The sequence below is a fragment of the Podarcis liolepis genome (genome assembly GCF_965112155.1).
Source record: "Podarcis liolepis genome assembly, chromosome: 9".
NCBI classification, from domain to species: domain Eukaryota; kingdom Metazoa; phylum Chordata; class Lepidosauria; order Squamata; family Lacertidae; genus Podarcis; species Podarcis liolepis.
In genome coordinates this window covers 38773191-38796691 of record NC_139564.1, presented here as the reverse complement: position 1 = coordinate 38796691, position 23501 = coordinate 38773191, and the positions used below count along the sequence as shown (strand labels likewise).

The 23501-nt window shown below is 39.6% G+C and overlaps 1 protein-coding gene across 1 annotated transcript in view; it reads left to right on the top strand.

Annotated features, from left to right (window-relative positions):
• Positions 1 to 23501, top strand: part of LRBA (LPS responsive beige-like anchor protein) — a 351536-nt gene that overhangs the window by 225663 nt on the left and 102372 nt on the right.

The following is a 23501-nucleotide window of genomic DNA, read 5'->3' as shown; positions in this document are numbered from 1 at the left end:
GCATTCTCAGCTATGCCTTGTATCTCTGCTGCACGATTCTCACAACCTAGATAGGCTTGCACCACTGGGGCAGACTTTGGTTTTTCAGATTTCACTAGCGCCCTGTGCAAGGCCAAAATTCAGCGCCCCCTCCTCCTCTTGCCTTCTGTTCTGCTCAGTTCACTATGTCATAATTGTGATGCCCTAGGCTTGGTGCCCAGTGTGGCAGAACTGGTCGTGCTGCCCTAAATCCACCTCTGGCACCACTGTATCTCATCCACTCTTCTATGTAGAATGCTGGGATGAGATGTTGCTCTTGTTGTATGTGGTGTTCCCTTATGTGACATATCTGTAGGTGTTGTGTGGTGCTATGTAGCACATAAGAAGTGGTACATAACAAGCTGCTTGTCAAGAAGTATCTGATTCTGGTATATATATAAAAATAAAATAAACCAAAACTCTTTCTATATAATGTACTACCACCAGAACCACATTTTCTTCTTAAACGAGAATCTTGATTCTTTCCCAGCCTGCTGCAATGAAGTCGATACGATAACAGAGAATGCAAGGATTTATTAACTGTGTTGCAACTCTTTTAAGAGGCTATCACATTTTTAAGTAAGGAAAGTGTTCCTTTAAGTTGTTTCATTACTAAAAATGTACATAGGAGGAGAAGTGGGTAATTTCTAGGAAAATACAGGTATTCTAATGAGTTTTGGCTTCTCATATATGATTTGTACTGTGCAGCAGATGATAGGGACTGACTTGCTTGTCTTGTAGCTACAATAAATTCAGGTCAGGGCCAGCCCTTCCATGCAGTAGGGTGAAGCAATCAGCTTCAGGCAACACCATGAGGTGGGACAGATGAAGACATGAATTGATGGCTGAATGGTGCTGTAAGACTTGTTAAAAAGCTGGCCTGAGAGTGCAGTGGGGCTCCCATTCCTCCCACTTAAAGAAATAAGGACAACAGTATAGATCTAATCTGGTGTGGTAGGTTTGAGTAGCTGGTCTGTTCAGCACCACCAGGGGATTTCTTTTGATCACTAAAGGCTTCTAGATGGGATCCTTGTAGACCTTCAGCAGGTTTAATTTGCTGTAGCAAAATCTGTGTTTGATGTCAGCAACGTTTTAGGAATCACATCACTCTAGAATCATGGCATGTATCTTTCTGCTTGAGAATTTAAGAACAGTATGTCCATAGAGATCAGCTTCACCACTGTGAAGATTCAAGATAATGATGTATTGCAGCAGCCTTTGAGCTCCATTGAGCCACAAGAGCAAGTGCCCATACATGCCAAATGAGAGGAGCACAAAAAGCGGCATGGAAATTGAGGGTGCCAGGTTGCTTGTCCTCTTTCGCTGGCTATGGCATAACTTCCATAGTGATAACCAATAGGACTCTGGTGGCAAAACATTCAGACTTCCAATATAAAGTAAATGTTAAGCCTTATTAAGGAAACCTAGGTTTATAGCCATGGATGTATCTGTGACACTTAGTGTCAATGTGGCTCTTAATATAATAATGCATTTGTGACAAAGTGACTTCCAGTGATGAGGATATTCATCAGGCAGACGTTTCCCAAATATGCTGAAGCTAATGCTACTTAGGCCATGCTTATATGTGCATATAGGTTTTGGCTGTTTTTGTGTCTGTACAAAAGTCTAGAGAAAAGAAGTAACTTCTCTCACCACCTGAGGGTTAGAGTAAGGGAAAATTCTTCTGAGTCACCTTCAGAAGCTGCTTTCAGTAGAAACCTAAAGATTTTTTTTTAAACTGTGTAATAGCCATTTTGAAATGAAGATATGCTGTATCTTCCCTATAACCTTCTATCAGGTTCCAAGAAAGGGTGTGTTTTGCAAATGATGTTATTCACTTGTTGGTAATCTAGTTAAGAAATCAGGTAACAAATCAACATTTGACAAAAAAAAAAATATGTACAGGATTTACGCAGATGAACTTATTATCACAGTGTCTGATTCTTTCTAGAGTAGTCTGTATTATTTCATTTTATTTTTACATGCCACCACATGGTGAATTCTTCATGACAATGTCTGTATAACAAAGTCTGACTTTATGTTCCTCTGTTATACTTTTCAGGAATCCTGAGCTATGAATGTTTAGTTCAAAAGCTCCACTCTGGACGGAAGCTTTAAATTTACTTCAGAAAGGCATTTGTGTATAAATGTGGTAGCTTAGCTGAGTATATAATTTACACTTCGGTCTCCAGGTCCTAGTAACTGTTGCCTAGATGTTTATTTAAAAGGGATAGAGAGAGCCTCCATTATTCTTAAAAGTTGTGATCAGAAGCAGGCATGTTAGATGCTAAGCCAATTTTATTTTCAATTTACTTTTCTCTGTTTTGATATACCGGTTATACTACAAGGCAGAGTCCATTTATTTAGAAAGTTACCTGTTTAAGGAAACAATTCATTATGTGTCGTGGAGCTGATGAGTTCAGTAGAGCCACCTTTTAATCCTTGATTCCCTGTGGATTTTCTTTCACAATGCTTTTTCCCTTTGAGTCCCTAAAACTACAGTCCTTTTGACTGAATAGAGGCTATTTTATACACCACCCTGCTCCCAATCCAATTAGGGGTTCAATAATAGACGGATTATGGAAAGTTTACTTCTTTGCAGAAGTGAAGCTTTGGAAAAATAGTATGTTGATAGCAAGAGGGAATGTGAGGGAAAGCGGAGAAAATTAAGGAGATAATGGTCAGTAATCTTACCTTGTCTGATGTTTGCGCTGTTCACAATATAGCAGGCCCTTAGAATAAGAGGGACAATGATTCAGATTCTTTAACCATTTTGTTGCTGGAGTTTAGCTGTCTCTTCAATTTTCTTCACTCTTGCTTTTGTTATCTGCATCTTGCACAAATACCATCTAATCCTTTACTTCAAGTCTGAAGTTGTGAAGGGTCTTTTTTTTGGGGGGGGGCAGTTGGCATTTTCTCTTTTGGAGGAAGAGGTTAGATTGTGGAAATGGTAATTTCAAGAACAATCTGCTGTTTCTATTTTGCAGGAGTTAAATATAAGTTCACTTAACCATATGAGATTTGTTTATCTCTCTGTTTTAAGTAAACAAATTTATTGAAATGGTTGTGTTCCAAAATATGCTACAGTTGCTTAATTATAAACACTTAAAGTGGTTACATTATATATCATAATGTATCTATTATGTAATAAATGAAAATAAAATGCAAATGATATTTTTAACTTGTTTATTGAACTGCTGGGATTTCATATTGACTTCAGTTGATGGCATTTTACTCAACATCTTGTCCCTCAAGTAGCTGTGTTAATACATTGTGATGACATATCTGCACTTCACTGACTATTTAAAAATGACATTCTGGACGTTTTGCTCAGTATCCTTGGTTAACAAAGTGTTAAAACCATTCTGTGATGTACTGAGCTAGGTAGTTGATCTGGAAATGTTTCTTTGTACCGTCAAACCATTTTTTTTGGCAGATAAATTAAGCCTTCTCCATTTTGTAGAACAACCAGTAGTCATTATTTTCAGCTACTTTGCCACCTTATTATTGTTAAGATCTCTACAGAGTCTTTTTCTTTGCCTAGAATAGTGGATTTTTGTGGGCTAAATGTTTAATGAGTCAATGCGTTAAAGGCTTCACTTTTCTTCCAATTAACCCCGGGACCACTCTGGCATTTTTGTAAATCCACAGAAGTATTTTGTGAGGCCTAAAGGGTAAGCTGCAGGCAGGCTGTGAAGAATGTAAAAAGACTAACCTGCTAACCAACACTATGCAGTTGGACAAAGAGAGTTTAATCCGTATTATGGTAAATGCAGGCTTAGTGTCCCAAAAGGGCTTTGCAAAGTGGAACGAAACAAAGAGGGCAGCGTCAATAAAAATCCAGCGCTTTTATTTTTATACACAAAATTGTTGCAAAAAACCCCACACCTGATAATAGCATTAAGAAAAGTTTTGAATAGTGGTTTTAAATATGATACTAAACATTGTAATTGTCCACCAATTGAATGCTGTTTGTTGTACATAAAGAAGCCTGAAAGCAACAAAGTGCGCTCAGGTGGCTGAATATTCATGAGAATAGCCAGATGAGTACTTCAGTATAAATCTGAAAGGAATAGATCAGTTGTTAGAAGAAGGCGAAGGAAATAGCGTATAGAGTTATTTGTATGCCTGCATCTGGAAAGATATTTATAAAGGAATGAAAAATAAAATTACATGGAGGCATTGGGCAATTTCACATCGGTTTCCAAAGGGCCTTAGCACTCTATGCTCACTCAGTGGTTCTTCAAGATTGTGTTCTTTAAATTATTATAATCAAATGTATTCTTCTCAGTACAATTGCATTTTCCCAGTTCTCAAACCTTAAATTACTATTCCCAAGTAAGTAAAATATTTCCACAATGTAGCACTCCCATTGCAATTGTGAGTGGTGTATGGACTGAGGTTGTTTGAGTATGATGAGCACCTACTGGCTAGCGCTTATGCAAACCCCAGCCCCACCCATGCCTGCATCACATTGCATTTTCTTTGTATTTTCCCCATCTCTCTCTCCTAGAGCCTGAGAAACCTAGAAGAACTGAGTCTTTTTAAGACCTAAAAAAAATTCCTGATAAATACCAGGAAGGTAACTTCCCCTCACAGAACTGTTATTTTTAGTGCATTGTGTCTATGTGGTGTGATTTTACCCTGTGCACAACTAGAGTATGCATGGACTAGGCCCCCTTTAACAAGACTATTCACATTCAAATAAATGACACAATAAATAGTACGGGTAACCCATATAAGGGTTAGAGATGCATTAGTGACATTTTAAGTTACAAATAACTGCAGATTTTCTTTGCTCCAGGAAAGGTCCCATGAAGTCAGTCATAAATCAGTAAACAGTTTGCTCTGTTATAAGCTTCTGGAAATTGATGAAGATCACAAAAATGATTGTGTGTGTGTGTATGCGCGCACACACACAAATATATATAAATATACAAACCTTTTTTATCTGCACTGAAGAACTAATAAAGAGGGTTGAATCCAGAAGAAGTTAATAATGCTTTAATCAGTGGAACTTAAGTTAGTCATGAAGCATCTTATGCCGTAATTTCAATTAAAATAAAATAGGACTAACTTCCTCTGCATCTAGTGAAGTGTTGTATTTTTCCTGTTGTATTTTTCGTGTTCTGAATTTGACCCCTGCATTGAAATCAGCAGTGGAGCAGGGAGGTGAATTAGCTTCAGCAGTTCCAGACTGGTGTAGTTGGTGGGCCTGATTCTGGGACCTATCTGTGGAATAAATAAGTTTTGAATATAGTGGTTCAAAGGCTGCCCTTCACATGCCCCTGGAATCTGTGGCACAGAACTTTTTGCAGGAATCCTCTGGTGGATTCCTCCTCTTTTCACCTCAGAGGAGTACTTCTACCACATCGGAGACACCCTCCAGCCAGTGGGTCTAAAAGTTAGGAAAGCATTCTCACTCTTTGCTGGCTCAGCCCTGGCATGGGTGCTTTCATAGCCATTAACCACTATTTGTGAAACTCAGGACAAGGTAATAATTGTGTGGATTGACAAAAGTGGTGGTTTTTTAGGGGAAGAATGTTTATAATCAGCTGTTTCCCCGAGGCACCAGGTTTTGGCCAATTTTACGATATGTCACTTAAAAATCCCCGGTACCTATATATTTTGAAATAAATGAACTTAATATATTCATTAACTGTATAAATTAATGTCTGTCTGCTACCTCTTTTACCGTATTGCCACACATTTAATGAATAAGTATGCCACAAATCCTGCTGCAGGAAGCTGCACCCAGGGACCCACAAAAGGCTATTTTAGCAATACTTGAAGTTATCATTGAATTCCGTTTCAAAACAGGGAGGGGGGGGAGGCATACCACAGAAAGCCAGATTCCTGTAATTGCATTTATGCTCTTTCTGAAAATGTAGCATGGAAAGCAGACAATTGTGGTTGTTAGTCTCGCAAGAATCTCTTGTGTCTGCTACTGTTTCACAAAGAAATGCAAGAGAATGAGAAATGCTTGTAATAAGACGGAAGCAGAATAAACATAGAATCAGACTGTGGCATTTGCACTCATCATTGGAAGAAGAGTAGCATAGTTTTAACCACAAATAACATACTGGTTTCTTTCAAATTGGTTGGAATGATTCAGATGAGAAAAATGAGAAGCACTCTGGATTTTTGACTGGCTATTTGCTGGAAATACGTTTATATGACCATAATGCTCCTTGCACAGTTGTATAAGGCATACAGTAGTTAAACTAGCTTTAAGAAGAGTGACAAAGCGGTTTTCTGTGGTTATTATTTGTGTGGAATAGCAAAGAGTCTTGCTGGAATTAGGTGTTGCCCTGAGACATTGAACAAATTCATGATGATATTCCCTAGACAGCCAGGCAGCCTGCTAGCAACGTGATACAGGAGTTCAATGTGTAAACAGTGATAACGGTGATACGTCATTTGTATAACAATTTGGCCGTTCATTGTGCTGGAAGCTACAGCTTGGAAAAAAACACCTCTGTATAATTAAGAGTGTATAATTAAGGATAATTTTTGATAGAGAAAGGTTGTGATGTGGTCTAAAATTTAGACCTGCCAAAAGTTTCTGGATGCCAATATATACTTGGAAATAACTGATTTGTATTGCACTTGTGTGTGTTAGATGGAAAGAAATGTTTGTGTCTTTTTTAGAAACACATAAAATGGTAACATATTTGCATTGACATTGGGGAGGAGTGGTACTCAAAGATCCTTTGTATGTGATGAGATCTGTGAGCTACAAGTGACATCCAGAGAGTATAAACCTTACAGGCAGTAAAATGGATGGATTCTTGTTCTGTGTGTCAGAGGCAGTTCCAGTTTGTCCTTTTACAGAGCAAACTATGGCAGTTCATCTAAATCAGGCAATGTCCAAAGATCGTTTCAGGGGTCTAATCTGGCCCGCCAGCCGGTTTAATCTGGCCCCTGTGGCAGTTTATTTCCTGGGGTAAAATCCTAAAACAGGGGCCAGCAAACTTTTTCAGCAGGGGGCCGGTCCACTGTCCCTCAGACCTTGTGGGGGGCTGGACTATATTTTTTTTTGGGGGGGGGGATGAACGAATTCCTATGCCCCACAAATAACGCAGAGATGCATTTTAAATAAGAGCACACATTCTACTCATGTAAAAACACCAGGCGGCCCCACAAACAACCCAGAGATGCATTTTAAATAAAAGGACACATTCTACTCATGTAAAAACACACTGATTCCCAGATTGTCCGCGGGCTGGATTGAGAAGGTGATTGGGCCGGATTTGGCCCCCAGGCCTTAGTTTGCCTAACTCAACCACTTCAATCCTAAAAAAAGGTCAACAACTTTGGTTGGCCCTTTGGTTGGCCCTCATGGCCCTTCACTTCATCAAATCTGGCCCTCTTTGAAAAAAGTTTGGACACCACTGATCTAAATGAAGTTTTAAAAATCTCATTCTCTATAAAAAAAAACACCCCACAAAAACTCTAACATTCAGAATGTTACAAGCCACTGTGCTGAAGAATAGGGTCCAAAAGTAAATCATGAATCATACACAAGATGTCTGACAGACAGAATGTCGACAGGTGAAGCTTTCCCCATAATTGCATTTCCATAGTAGAAAACGCTACCCTGTTTAAAGATAAAAGGCATCACTCTTTTTGTTCCTGTACATATATATTATACAGGAGCAAGCTGCTGCTGTTGAAAGACAGCACATCTCTTCAGCAGGGAGATACAGGAAATGCTTCACAATTTCTTTCTTTTGATTCCTTAGCAATGGTGAATATGTGAATAAGCATCATGAGCAGCAGCAGCACCTCCATAGCTGCCTAATAAGCCTCAGAACATTTCCTTCACTTTTGCTTTCTAACTTTCTTTATAGATGTCTGGTTAACTTGCTTTTTTTTAATAAAAAAATGAAAGCTAAGAAGTCAGATCCTCCTGGTAGGAGGTGCAAAGATTAACTAGAAATCGTTCAGAATTCTACTCCAAAAGGAGCTTAATTCACCTTTTGTTCACTGAACAATTATGGAACTACTTCAGGTACATTTCAAATATTTTTGAACTAGTGCAGTTGAACTAATTCATTCCAAGCACTAGTTAGATGACAACTAAAACAATTATGACCACGTTCTTGTTTCCTTGCAGTATTTCAAATGACTTTTTCATTGCAAATTTTGTATTTGAGAAGACATACGATTAAGTAAGCATTTGGTTCATCAGGAAAACAGTCAAAGTATTGAGTACAGCTTATTTAATTACTTAGTGTTAGTCACCTGATAGACACAGATATATTGGTTCATAGGGGCAAATCCATAGGAGGAGTCTATAGCACACCAGATAATTTGATGGCATTCCTTGAAGCATCTGGCAGCAATTTGCTAAACGTCTGTGACATAATTATAAAAGTTCAGTGGGGTGACAGATGTCGCATCCAGATCGCCCTCACATATAAAAGTTGAAATTGGCTTCTAAACATCTGAGTGTCTGACAAAAATGGCAAATATAAGAGAAGGTGTATATTTTTGATAGAAGGGGAATGTATGCAGGAATGTAACCAGCTATCAGGTTTTCTGAAGAAGGGAAACAAATAGGCAATGGCCTTAATAGCAGGGATTTGACAAAATAATGGTTAGAGGAAAGAATACTGTTCCCAAAGATACTTCACTTCACCTGCTGGAAAGAGCAGGAGGGGCAAGTTCTCTTGTGCTTAGGTCCTCCTTGTGGGTTTTCCATAGGCATCTGGTTGGCCACTCTAAGAAAAGGATGTTGGACTAGATGGGTCATTGGCCTGATCCAGCAGGCTCTTCTTATGTTCTTATGACCATCCTTTCTGCTTGATACTCATTCATGTTTCCTCTAGTTGAACTTGGCCATCATGAATAGATTACATGAACATGCCTTAAGTCATCTGGCATGAACACAAACTGCTGGTGCAACAGTGATGTCCTGTATGGCCAGCCCTGCTATTAAGAGAAGAAGAAGAGTTTGGATTTGATATCCCGCTTTATCACTACCCGAAGGAGTCTCAAAGCGGCTAACATTCTCCTTTCCCTTCCTCCCCCACAACAAACACTGTGAGGTGAGTGAGGCTGAGAGACTTCAGAGCCCAAGGTCACCCAGCAGCTGCCTGTGGAGGAGCAGAGACGTGAACCCGGTTCCCCAGATTACAAGACTACCGCTCTTAACCACTACACCACACTGGCTCTTATTAGGCAGAACAAGGTTACCACTTCAGTGGAGCTGGGGGAGACCCCTATCTGAAATCCTGGAGAGCTGCTGCTGGTCAGTATTGACAGTGCTGAACTAGTTGGACTTGCTATAAGGTAGCTTCCTATGTACTTGTGACAAACAGCCATGAGTCAGGCTACCCTGATAAAGGAAAAAAGTTTCTCTTGAAAGTGTCCACATTTTGTGGGGCCCTACAACTTCGGGAGGCTGTAAGAGGTTGGCCTCAGAGGTCAAGTGAGCCCCACAGCCACAAAGGCAGGTCTCGGGACTATACCGTTCATCTTTAAAGGTTCCTAAGAGTATTCACCAAACCTTAAAGGTAAAGGGACCCCTGACCATTAGGTCCAGTTGTGGCCGACTCTGGGGTTGCGGCGCTCATCTCGCTTTATTGGCCAAGGGAGCTGGCGTACAGCTTCCTGGTCATGTGGCCAGCATGACTAAGCCGCTTCTGGCAAAGCAGAGCAGCGCACAGAAACGCCTTTTACCTTCCCACCGGAGCAGTACCTATTTATCTACTTGCACTTTGACGTGCTTTCTAACTGCTAGGTTGGCAGGAGCAGGGACCGAGCAACGGGAGCTCACCTCGTTGCGGGGATTCAAACCGCTGACCTTCTGATCGGCAAGTCCTAGGCTCGGTGGTTTAACCCACAGCACCACCCGCGTCCTCTCAACCTTAACTGCCTGTAAATTCCCACAGCTACCTGACATAGCATTGACCAGTATGACCGAAGTAGCCTATTTAACAGCTGCAACCAACTATAGATCCCTGCTGATATATCAGTGCAGAGTAGGTGAAAAAAACCCCAGTCAACTTGGTCAATTTGCTAACAAGCAAATTTTTTTACTCGGCGCAGGCAGCACACTGCCTGTTCTGAGTATAGATAGGGTGGAGATGCTTCGTCTCCCTTCCCTGAATGGCCACAAATGGACAGTAGTGGAATTCTGTTGCCAGTATTGAAGTAAGATCCAGCTGCCAGTTTCTGCCCAGGGAATGGTGTGTGCGCACATCATGCTGTCCTTCCCCTCTCACCATAGGTTGGCCCTGATGCACTTGCACATACTGTATTTTTCTACTAGTTAGGGATACGGGTGGTGCTGTGGTCTAAACAAGCAAGCCTCTTAGGCTTGCCGGTCCTAAGGTCGGCAGTTCGAATCCAAGTGGTGGTGGGAGCTCCTGTTGCTTTGTCCCAGCTCCTGCCAACCTAGCAGTTCGAAGGCATACCAGCGCATGCAAATAGGTACTGCTGCGGCGGGGAGGTAAACGGCGTTTCTGTGCACTCTGGCTTCCATCCCAGTGTCCTGTTGTGCCAGAAGCAGTTTTGTTGTGCTGGCCACAGGACCCAGAAAAGCTGTCTGCAGACAAACGCTGGCTCCCTTGGCCTGAAAGTGGAGATGTGTGCCGCACCCCATAGTTGAATACGATTGGACTTGCAGGGGTCCTTTACCTTTACCTTACCTTACTTTTCTACTCTGTGGTGTTCCTATCTGAAACAAAATTGACCAGGATTTTTCTTCAGAACAAGTAATGATTTCTTTGTAATGCATATTGGTAATGGGCACTCTTTTCTCTTGTTTTGTTCTGGTAGTTACATCTTTCAGTTCAATAACAATTAGGAAACAACCTAAGAGACTTCTAGTTTTCAACTTACAAGAAAAGATAAATCTGCTGTTGGGTTTTGATGAAAGTGACAGCATTGTAGCTTTCTTGAAATACTCCTTGCCTTATACGAAATTACATTGATTGGTTCATAAAAGAATAAGCCTTGTTTCTTTCTTTTTTGGAAATTCCTGTGAAAATTCATAGCAAGGGAGACTCCCCCCCCCCTTTTTCCACCATACTAAAAGCTGCTTAATTATGAAAATGACCTTGAAGGAAAGAAAACAAACATTGCTGAAAACATTTTTACTTGTATTGCCAGAACAGCTGAACTGAGAAAGTTGGATCTTGCTGTATACGTTGTAAATACTATCATTTAATGTTAATGAGATGTGCGAGAGAATGCTTTTGTCATAGTTTCATCAAACTGATTTTGTCAGCAGTGGTGCAGAACCCTTGACACATCACTTTGAGTGCTCATTAGGCAGCCGATTCCGTTGGATTTTCATTAAATTGATGAACTCATTTATCTATGGGCAATGACATCTTATGTTATGTAGATATATGTTTTGATATGAGAATGCTTGTTTGCTTATTATTTCTTTCTTTTGTGTTCCTGCAATATGTTGTCATATTAGAGTTATTCCCAGCAACACATGTATGGTTGAAGCATAAAATCAGCCAAAAAACTAACCAGCACTTCAAAATATCTATTGGATTGTTCTCCATTTCCCCTTTGTTCTTTATCTGTCATATTTAATTTTTAAAAGTCAGAATGTCTCAAATGATGTGAATAGCTTTTTCATGCTAAAAATAGCAGTTCAGGTTAGGTAAAGGTTTTGAACACTTAAAAAAAAAGTTGGGGGAGTTAAATAAGAGAACTGTAAACTTCCACTCCTCAATTATCCTATACCTTTCTAAAAAAGTATAGTGGTGCTTGGAATAATAATGTATCTTTCAGATATTGGCTAGGTTTAGACAAGCGTATCTTAGTTTAATAATCTGAGGTATGAACAACCCTTTGCTCCACATGTACAGGCACTTCATACAAGCCTCAATTAAACCAGGAATTCTCTAATCATAGTTTCCCTTTTCACCTAAACCAGAAAACTAGGTTCAGAAGAAACCAAGACCTTAAACCAACTTCAGATAATAGTTTAAGATCCTGGATTATTCTAAAGTGTGTTACCACTTTCCTGGTTCAGATAAAATGGGTAAAGATGGTTGGTTAAAATTGTCTTGGTTTAAACATAGATTCATGAAAGGAGGAGTCAAGGGGCAGAACCCAACATTTGATCGTCTGAACATAGACTCTGAGAACATTTCTTCTGAGTGTACCGGTAATCAATCAAGACAGTTGGATTAAATATTTCTGTTTCATAGATTTAAGGATTTAGGCAGTGCAAGCATTTCCCCCCCACAGGGCGCAGGATCCAAAGGGGCATGTTCCTGCCTCCTTCCTAAAGCCTAGTAAGCACTGGGCTTTGGGAAGGAGGTGTCGGGGCTCTGACAGGGTCCTAGAGCAGGCATAGGCAAACTTTGCCCTCCAGATGTTTTGGGACTACAACTCCCATCATCCCTAGCTAACAGGACCAGTGGTTAGGGATGATGGGAGTTGTAGTCCCAAAACATCTGGAGGGCTGAGTTTGCCTATGCCTTCCTAGAGTCCTATTGTCTCCTTCCCAAAGCCAAGCTAGTGCTTTCACAGCTTTGGGGAGGAGGTGGGAGGGGTCTAGGACCTTGCCAGAGCCTCGCACCTTCTGGTGCCTCCCTTACCCAGCACTGCAAAGGCTGGGATGGACATCACACAGAGCACCTTATTACCAAGGTTCGCTGCTAGGTTTAAAGTGGTGGCAGCTGGTGGAATGAGAAAGTACTAGGTCCAAGGTACTAGGGCCAGAGTTCTTGATAAAGATGGAGAAGCCTTTGGTATGGTCCACTTAGGCCTCCACAGTACATCCCATGGGAGCAAGTTATTCAGAGGTGAGACCACCACTGAAAATATTTTCTCTTGCACATCACCTTTGTATATTACTTTACACAACGGTTTTCACCCTTCAGCTACTCTTTCCCCTTCAGAATTTATCATTTTTAGTAGCTCTTTTCACACACATACCCAAACAACGCCTTGCTTTTTAAGTCCATGGAATAACCAGGTTACTAAAGAGTAAATGGGTATATTATTCAGCAGCCTGATAACTAGAGCAATGTATAATAGTCACAGGGACGTCTTGGACAGTAAGTAATATGAGAACAAGGTTGTTACAGGTGTGTTCCTCTTTTGTATGATTTGTCAGGTTCCTTGCTGTAAGTTATGACATTCGTTGAGGGGAGATCTCAGTGACTGTCTGCTCTGCATTTGTGAGGGAAGTAATATATCAGGTGGTGGGAAGAAAAAGAGCTAATCACTAGGCGTCTGATCTATATTCAAGTTGGGATTTGCTGGAAATGATCCCCACAATTTAACAATAACAATAAAAAGAGAGAAACTAGGCCTAGCTCTCTGCTAATATGACACTGTAAATTGGTGATTAGTGCCTTTAAATGGTGAACTCTAATATCCCCTTGGCTTCACTATCTCCAAGTCTTCTGACAGGTATAGACTTGCTCTCTAATAGGGTTTGCATCTGAAGATAAGCTTGCATGTAAACAAATTAACTTCTTGAGAGCATTTTCACCTGTGACAATTCATGAAATATTAAAAATAAAATAAAATGGATCATTTTGTAAAACTGTGTTTTGGGAGATAAGTCTTTCGCATTACATTTCAATAAAATGAGGTAAGGTTTAGTATCTGAGATAAAAGAACAGCTGGATATATTTAATAAACAAACTGAGAAATACTTAATTTTAGTTTTAGCAATACAGAAGAAATTCCCTGTAAAACAAATTGCACTTTTCAAATATACTTTAATGTGCATTCAACAAAGGAGAAAATGGGGTGATTGAAGTTCAATTTGTACCATGTTATTAACCATTTCCGCTTGACTAGATGAGTAAAAGGATAATGGATGAGGGTTTTATTATTGCCTTTCTGCTAAAATGAAGTGGTATAGAAGATAAGGTAATGAGATTAATGAATATAAGGTAAAGCAGTAATCAATCAAACTCAAGGAGGGAGAAGAGATGACAGTACACAGAAGCTGCAACAAAATAATTTTTTTATAAGTAGACCCCATCAACATGAGCAGAACTTTCAAAGCTGTCATTTGTTGTCATTAGCTGCTTAACCAGCTGTACACTGGATTCCTTAATAATAAAAAAATCCAAATACATAACTAAGTAACTAAATCCAAATACATTCTGGAATTGTTTACTGCAGGTTATGTTTGTTTTTCTATTTTATTTTTTGGAAATAATAAACTATAATCAGCTTTGAAGTACATTAGAGTTACAACAAAAAATTTAAAAGCATTTTCTTATAAGCAGTTCAGAATGGGAAATACTACGACATCTGGGTTTTATCCATAACACCAGGGCTTTTTTTCATCTGGAACTCACCGGAACTGAGTTCGGGCACCTCTCTGGTGGGCGCCATTGCCTTTATAAGAGAACAAGGGAGATGTTCATGGTGAGTTCCAGCACCTCTTTTTCTAGAAAGAGGTATCACAACCCTGTGAAGTTGGACTAGGCTGAGAGATAGCAACTTACTCAAGACTGCCCAGTGAGCTTCATTGACTACACTAGAATCGGGCAGTTCTAAGTTTTATTCAGCACACCAAATATTTATAACAAATTAGAGCCAGAAAGACGTTTCCGTGTGCTGCTCTGGTTCGCTAGAAGCGGCTTAGTCATGCTGGCCACATGACCCGGAAGCTGTCTGCGGACAAATGCCGGCTCCCTCGGCCTATAGAGCGATATGAGCGCCACAACCCCAGAGACGGCCACGACTGGACCTAATGGTCAGAGGTCCTTTACCTTTGTAAAGAGCCAGTAGAAACACTGAAGTACTTCACCTCAGCATAGAGTATATTGTAGTTTTTAGGGATTCCATCTCTGACAAATGGCAGGTCATTGGCAGCGAATATCTCACCTATATATTTCTGCAGTTTGGGAGTCGCCCACGTATTTGTCTATATGTGGCTCTTCCTCCCTTTTTTTACCTTGTGGCGAACTCTAACCTTAGCTATGTAGCAACAAGACTACTAATCAGACTCTTCTTTTCTATTCTCCAGGTTCTTATAGAACTCACATAATTTCCCACTCAATATTAAAAGAGTGACTTTGGAAACAGCTTTGAATTCTGCCTCCTAAATATCTGTAACTACATAGGTATGATGATATAAGCAGAGAGCATTATACCCAATTTATTTTGTAGCTCAGTTATTGTTTTCTTTCTCCTGCAGCTGAATTAACACTTCGTAAATTACCATAAAGACCATAAAGTCTTCAAAGCTGCAAATGTATGAGTGGCATTTACCAGTCCCCAAACTGGTAGAAAGGAACTTCAGTGTTCTTGCCAGGTAGTATGGCTACAAACACCTTCTGCTTACTGCCCCAGTCTGAAAGTTCACATACATTAATGTACCGATTGGCAAACAAGACTTATAATAAATGGCATTCTGTACCATTGCAAATTCTAATACAATCCACAGGGTACCATTTGCTTGGATTTCTGGGCAATTTCTAGAATTTCTGATGGTTGGCAATGGTTGTAAATGCATTTCAATGTGTCAGTTGTATATTATAAACTGGTATTGTATATTATAAACTGGCATTTGTCCAAAGATGCAAGTACAACCAGAGCTACAAGGCGGGTTCCTACTTTTACCCTAAAATGAAAGTATTAATAAATTAACAAGTACCTTAGATAATGGTTTCTTAAGTTTTTAAGCAGTTATAAGTTACTCATCAACATCTATCACCCACAATAGCTGTGTTCTACCTCCACTGCCTCTGAATGCCAATTGCTAGGATTCACAAGAGGGGACAATTCTCCTGTCCTGCTTTTGAGCTTTCCATGGGCATCTTGTTCACCACTGTGAGAACAGGATGCTGAACTATATAGGCTATTGACCTGATCCAGCAGGCTCTTCTTATATTCTTGTACGACCAATTGTCCCGGTAAGCAACATTAATAGCCCCACCACATCAGATAATTTGCCTTTATCAACTATCATGAGCATTCATTCATTTCCATGCGCCTTTGTACCCAAGCGTAAGACATAGATTGAATTGGAACTATATGCAACACTACTAAGAGCCTTACAGGAGGACCAGTGGGTAGCCCATACTGACTTTTTAAATTAAAAAGTTGATTTGTGGGTAGGATGTAGGACATTAATTATATCTTTATACCGCCCTTCATCTGCAGATCTCAGGGCAGTTCACAACATAAAAATACAATATAAAAGCACAAAGCAGTTACCGGAGAAAAGGTTGGGACCATTTATGGGTCAAGAACTCATTAAAGAACAGGAAGCAGGAAGTATGAATAAACAATTCTCATAATATAGGAAAATATACTCAGGAATATTTATTGGGAGCATTTAGCATTATTATATGATCTGATGTTGGGGATAAGCAGTGAGGTGTACAAGTCTATAAATGACACCCAGTCACTGAGACTGGGATAATGGGCAACAAAATGGCAAATGAGGTTCAATATAAGTGTGAAGAGATGCACATTTGACTAAATAAATCCTAACTGCATGCATGCATAGGGTGTGTGGACAGGCAGTAGCTAAGCATTAAAGACATCTTGGAGTTGTGATGAATAGTTGAAGGAAAATGTCAACAATGTGTGCGGCAGCTGTGAAAATCTCAAATTCTATCCTAGACATTATTATAGAAGGGACTGGAAATAAAACGGTTTTGGTTCTTTTGTAAAAGCTTTTATGCTGTAGCCATGGAACATTTTATATAATTCTGGTCACTCCATGTCTAAAAGGGTATCCTGAAGGGGAAATGTGATAGAAGTTTATAAAAATTATGAATGGTATAGAGAAAGTGGATAGAGATCACCCCTTTCTTTTGCTAAAGTGTTAGTAGACCCACTGAAATTAGTTAGCAATAGATTCAGAACAGCAAAAGGAAACACTGATTTATGCAACAAATGATTAAATTATGAATATGGAATTTATTGCATTAGGGTAATGATGAATGGCTATTTGCTTAAATAACTTTATTAAATAGTGAGACAAATTTATGGAGGATAAATGTTCCAAAGGCATGGAACTTCCAAGTTTAAAAGCAACTGCTCCAAATTCCAACTGTGAAAGGGAAAAAAAGGGAGAAGGACTGGTGCTTCAATTTCCTACTTGCAGGTTCCCTAGTGTATCTTGCTAGTCACCGTTTGAAATGTTGGAGAAGAGACAACCATGTGTATAATTGAATCTATGTATTGCCTACTGAAGGTGTAATTAGTCTGCTCCAACACCAGGTGGAATTGTAATGTTTCTTAGTTTACTAAAGCTTACTTGCTTCTCTTTCCCTGTCTAATGAAAGAAACTTTTTGGATAACTCCCTGTTTCTGTTTTTCTGCTGACGTCAGACTATACAATGCTACTTTCAGTCTGCGGTTGCAGCAAAGGATTTCCGTGCAGTACTTCCACTGTGTCTGAGGCTGACTGATTTTCTCAGTAAGATTCTTGTACCTTGCTGCCGGGAAACAGAATATTAGAATAGTTGCTTTGATTCAGGAGGCCACTTGTTATAATTTCATGTCAGGAATTGCTTCTGGCCCCTGTTTGGTTCCACCTGTGCTTGGAGGCTTGTCATGGCAATTTAACACACCTATGTCCTAAGAAGAGCCTTGCTGAAACAGGCCAAAGGCCCACCTAGTATAGTATTCTATGCTCAGCAGTGCCAAGCAGGACCTGAATCCAACAGTACCCTTCTCCCGTTGCTCTGTCCCAGCTCCTGCCAATCTAGCAGTTCGAAAGCATGCCAGTGCAAGTAGATAAATAGGTACTGCTGTGGCAGGAAGGTAAACGGCATTTCCGTGCGCTCTGGCTTACGTCATGGTGTTCTGTTGCACCAGAAGCGGTTTAGTCATGCTGGCCACATGACCGGGAAAGCAGTCTGTGGACAAACAACAGTTCCCTCGGCCTGAAAGCGAGATGAGCACCACAACCCCATAGTCGCCTTTGACTGGACTTAACCGTCCAGGGGTCCTTTACCTCTACCTTTACCTTCCCACTTGTGATTCCCAGCAACTTGTATACCAAGGCATACTTTCTCTGACAGTGGAGGCAGAACATAGTCATCATGGTTACTAGCAACTGAGTGCCTGTTCTCCATGGATTTCTCTAATTATTTTCTGAAAATCATCCAAGTTGGTGGCCATCACTACATCTTGATGGAGCAAATTCCATAGTTTATTTATGAGCTGGATGAAGAATTACTTTCTTTGGTCTGTCTTGAATCTTCCAACATTCAGCTTCATTGCTTGGCCCCAGGTTTACTATTATAATGAGGAAGAAAAACTTTCCTATAACCAATTTCTTGACACCAGGCATAACCTTACATCCCTCTATAATGTCCCTTACCTGCATTATTTTTGTATTCAAAGAACCTTCCAAAGCTGTAACCTTCCCTCACAGGAGAGTTGCTCTAGCACATGGGTAGGCAAACTAAGGCCCGGGGGGCCGGATCCAGCCCAATCACCTTCTAAATCTGACACGCGGATGGTCCGGGAATCAGCATGTTTTTACATGAATAGAATGTGTTCTCTTATTTAAAATGCATCTCTAGGTTATTTGTGGGGCATAGGAATTTGTTCTTCTTCTTTTCCAAAACATATTCCGGCCCCCCACAAGGTCTGAGGGACAGTGGACCGGCCCCCTGCTGAAAAAGTTTGCTGACCCCTGCTCTAGCATCTTGATAATTTTGGTTGCCCCTTTCTGAACCTTTTCCAGCTCTACAATGTTTTGGTTTTAAAGATGATGCAACCAAAACTGTACTCAGTATTCCAAGTGTGGTTGCACCATAGATTGTTATAACACCAGTATGATATTGGCAACTTCATCCATTCCTTTCTTAATTATCCCTAGCATGGAATTTGTCTTTTTCACATCTGCAGCACACTGGGTCAGCCTCTTCATTGAGCTATCCACTATGTCCCAAATGTATTGGTTCTGGTCAGTCACTGCCAGTTCAAACTCCGTGAGCATATATGTGAGATTAAGATTTCCCCCCTCTGACTTTGAATTGCATTTTCAATTTTAGTGCCCATTCACTCAGTTTGGTGATATCATTTGGACTTCTTTCAATCCCTTTCTGTTTTCACCCACTTGAACCATTTAGTCTCATCAACAAATTTGTCTACCTCACTGCTCACCTCCAACTCGAACAAGTTAAAAAGCAGAGGTCCTAATACCAATCCTCGGATGACTCCAGTTTCTACATCTCTCTACTGGGAAAACTGTCCACTCATTCCTCTCTGCTTCGTGTTCCTTAACCAGTTTCTGATCCATAATAAGAGCTCTCCTCATTCTATAATTGCTAACCGTAAAAGCTTTAAGAATGTCTACTCTTCTACTAGTGTTCCGTGAAGAAAAGTCAAAAAGAGACTGCTGGCGGTTCAGTTATAAATTTCTTTATATTCCTGCCTGTTCCTTGCTCTCCGTTTTTTGTTATTGCCTTGATTTTTAACTTCTTTTGTGGCTGTGGTTTTGATTATTGATTGCACTTTCTAGTGACATATTTTAGATTGCCTTGTACAGTTGGCTTGCCTAGACCCAGCTCTTAGCCTCTTCCAATTTATCTGGATTTTGCACGACTTAGCTTTTTTGTTGAGGCTTCTACTCTGCAAGTAACTATTGGGTACAACCAGATGCCAAGCATCATTAAGATCAGGTGTTCATGGGTGCCATGTAGTTTATGGAGATGATATCAATTGCCAAGGTGCACCCATGCTCTCTTCCTCCAGTTAGTCTTTGAAAAGTTGCTCGAAGGCTGTACATTTCAGAAAAGCCAACATTTTGTCATGTTACTTTTTTTTTAAAGAAAAAGTTTGAAAACAAAATAGATGGAAAAGGGATTAGATATCAAGAAAGGTCTATCATGAGAGTCAATGAATAATTTACAGGCCATGGGCTTTGAGGTGCGTCAGGTCAGCACAAATAATGCATTATGAAAAAGGAATTTCAGTTTGCTGTAAATCTGTCTGCCGCTGCAGCTTAAAATAAAACAGTTTTACCCATCTAAGACAACATCAATTTGTTAGTCACTGCTTCATGTATCAAAGAGCATTCTGTGAAAATATCAATATCATTGGTTAATATAAATGAAATTAATTTTTAAAGCTGGGCTAAAGGTTGACATATGAAAAATTGCATTACTTTGCAGAAGAGAAATTTCTGTCTTCTAGTGAAATTTCAGGTCAGGAGGGCAAGTAATTTTCACAATCTTCAATGGGAACCAGTGAAATATGAACTTCATTGTCACCTAGCCCCAAAGCGATAAGATAAAATGAGCTGATACATCATTTGCTGTGGTTTTATCATCTCCTGCAGTAATTGGAAGAGAAAACATAAGAGCTTTTTCCCCAAATCGTCTTGCCTCCTTACTCAGATCTAAACCATTTTAGTCTGATCGATGCAAAGGTCACATAGCATTTATTTATTTATTTATTTTTAATTCTTTGTGCTTTCTAAGATGTCTATTGAAACATTAAAATAATGAATATGTTTAATTGAGTTTGTCATCCATGAAAGAAGAGAATGAGATTGTGTATCAGTCTGCAGTGGGAATAAGGGGCAAAAGGATGCTAGGATGCTAGATTCAGTAGTTACATGAATAAACATTTGACAATTAAACATTGTTTGAAATAAGAATGCAACTGATGTCTGGGATACTTTTCCTTTTTTTCCATTAACATCACTGCCTTGCTCTATATATTAGATATGTTTAGGTGCCTATAAGGAAGAAACACATAAAAAAAATTTCCTTTCTCTCTTGTAAAGAAAAAAAGAATTAACAGATGTTATAGCGTACATACATAATTAAGTATAAATTGCATGCACATTATAATGTGACTTTTTATAATGTTTGCATAGAATAAATGCTCTGCTGGTGGCATCATCAGATTTTAGAGAGAATATTCTATATTTCCCAGAGTATACTCTATATACTCTTTTATTCAAAATTGACGTTAAAAAATAACTTTAAAAGCACAGATTAAATATTCTGCTTCGGCATTCTTTAAATATGTAATGGATGGTGTTTTAATCACTTTTATTCTTTGAAAAATATGTTTGCTTCAATAATTTGTTTTTGAAATTTTGCTTCCAGTATTTAGTTCTTTGCTTTGTGGCTTACATTGCGTAGCAGATAAAAATGATGAAGTGATTTAGTTACTCATTTAGTTCTGTAAGCTATTTGCAGATTTAATTGCTCGTGTCCCCAAGATAACTAATAATTTAGCAAATATACTACAGATATAAGTCCCATTAAAATCGGTAGGAATTTCATTTCATGTGAAGACCATGGTGCTTGTAGCTTATACCTGTAACTGTTTTATTCTGTTGCTCCATTGGAATATTATGCTTCTTCATACTTAATTGTGACTTAGACTGCAGTCATATCTCCTGAAAAGTAAGTCTTATTGAATCCAATGAGACTTACTCCTAGATAAGTGGAGCAGTGAGGGCAGCTATAGTCAGGTATCACCCAGTCAGACTGATTTATGCTCCAAGTATTCCCATTAAAATCACTGCTTAAGTTAGTCATAATTTTGATTTCAAAGGCTGTACTCTGAGTACAACTTAGTTCAATACTACCCACAATCTTTTTAGGCAGCATTTTGAAAGTAAAACTAGGAGGAGTGTGATGGTCCCATGGGTCACTGGGTCAGTCACTCCTAACTCCCACTAACCTCCCCACAAAATATACTACTGCCACCACTTGTAAGGTTATGCTATTTGTTGACCTAAAATTAATAACCCCTCCTAAATACAAAAGGACAAATTGCACATTTTCAGGAATAGACTAAAGAGATTTGGGACATTGTTTTGAAGTCTAAGGCATATAGTCAGTAGATTACCACTTCAGAGCCTTTTTCATTAAAATAATACAGAGATCTTTATCACTTTACTGCTTTCAAATGGTTAAACTGAAAATGCATACCTGTTTGATAAAAATATAAGAACAAAAGAAGGTGCAGCTTTTTAAGGACACCATAAGTAGCATACTCTGAATCAGTGTGTGTGTGTGTTCAGTATCTTTCAAACTAATATGCCTGGTGTGATAAGAGCGGAGCTGTGGTAATGATGCAGTTTCCATAGCAACTGGTTCATTGGAGGGCTAGACCTCTGTCTAGGGTGCTGTCAGTATGTGTGGAGTTTCCAAGAACAGAAAGTCCCAAAGAAGGTTTGCTTTCACCTAATCCAGTTTTAATTGAACTCCAGAGACTTTGAAGTGAATCTACAGACCAGGCAGATACTGTTCCAACGAGAAATGAAGGCACGTTTTAGTTAGGCCTCAGCTGCTTCTAAACTGATAACTTCTAATAGTTGATTCATCGGGAATTGTTCGATGATGCTTATTAGAGTTTCTGTGGTTGCATTTGGGGTCCTAATATAAATCTAGTTGTAATTCTTATCATAACCAAGTTTTGTCCATTTACTATGAGCTGTGAACTTTTCATCAGCCCTCTGTTTGCATTACTGTGTGTTGCTGGAAAGATCAAGGAAATCATGGGTTTTAACTCTGGTGTTCAAAGAATAAGGGTTTTATTTGTTGATAAATTAGTTCAGAATCCAAGGGGGCATATCCACTGCTGAAAGCAGCCCCATGTATTCTCTGACTCCTACCTTCCTTCTAACATCTTGTGATATAACATGCATGGTGAGGTGACCCCCATTGGAGTCCCAGCTATGTTCTCCTCTAGTCAGTTTAATTAGCTTCAGCTTCCAGGAGCACAAGAGCTCAAGAATGCAATGATGTAATGTCATGCATTTTGTATTACTTGATATTGCTGAGGGGGAAAAAGATGAGAGGCCTAACATCCTCCTTAGTTTTGCCCTAAGAATCTCAGCACCATGATGAGTTCCAAATGCAGATTATGAAATGCAATGCGTGAAGGAGCTTTGCTGCTCGAAGGGTGGGGACTTGAAATCATACGTGGGTGTCCTTGGCAGGCGTTAGAAACTCTTTGAATCCTGGCGTGTAACTCTAAAAAGTTTCATGCTTCTGTAAAAATTCTTAATGGTGTAAGCACTGACTCAGGTCAGTGCCTGGGTTAAAAAGACTGTGTACTTCAGAGCAGAAATCTAGGCCACAAGATAGAAATTATGTAAGCCAGTTTTGTTCTGTAGCGCAACAGCGGTGGCTTGTTTGGTGGTACAGAGCCACAGCAATAGCCTCCTGGCAGTAGCATCTGTGCGGCTTACCAGGGCAGTGGGAGAGGCAACATCAAAGTCAGGGCTGTTGTGGTGTCACACTGGAAGAAGCAGCGGATTGCCAGGAGGCTATTGCTCTGGCTTCAGCCCATTGGGCAAGCTGGTCCTACTAGTACTTATTTTAGTGTAAGTACTTACCCACGAGGTTATTACCCACAATAACTTGTCTCACAAACAAGTAATAAGAAATCTTTAAAAAGGTGGCTTAGAAGCACTTTTAATAAACAGATAGCATGCCTCTATTTTTCACTTCACTATAGATAATGTTGCCCTTGCTTATCTATATTAGGCAAACATTATTTCATGAAGGCTATATTAATAATAATGATAAACTGCTTCG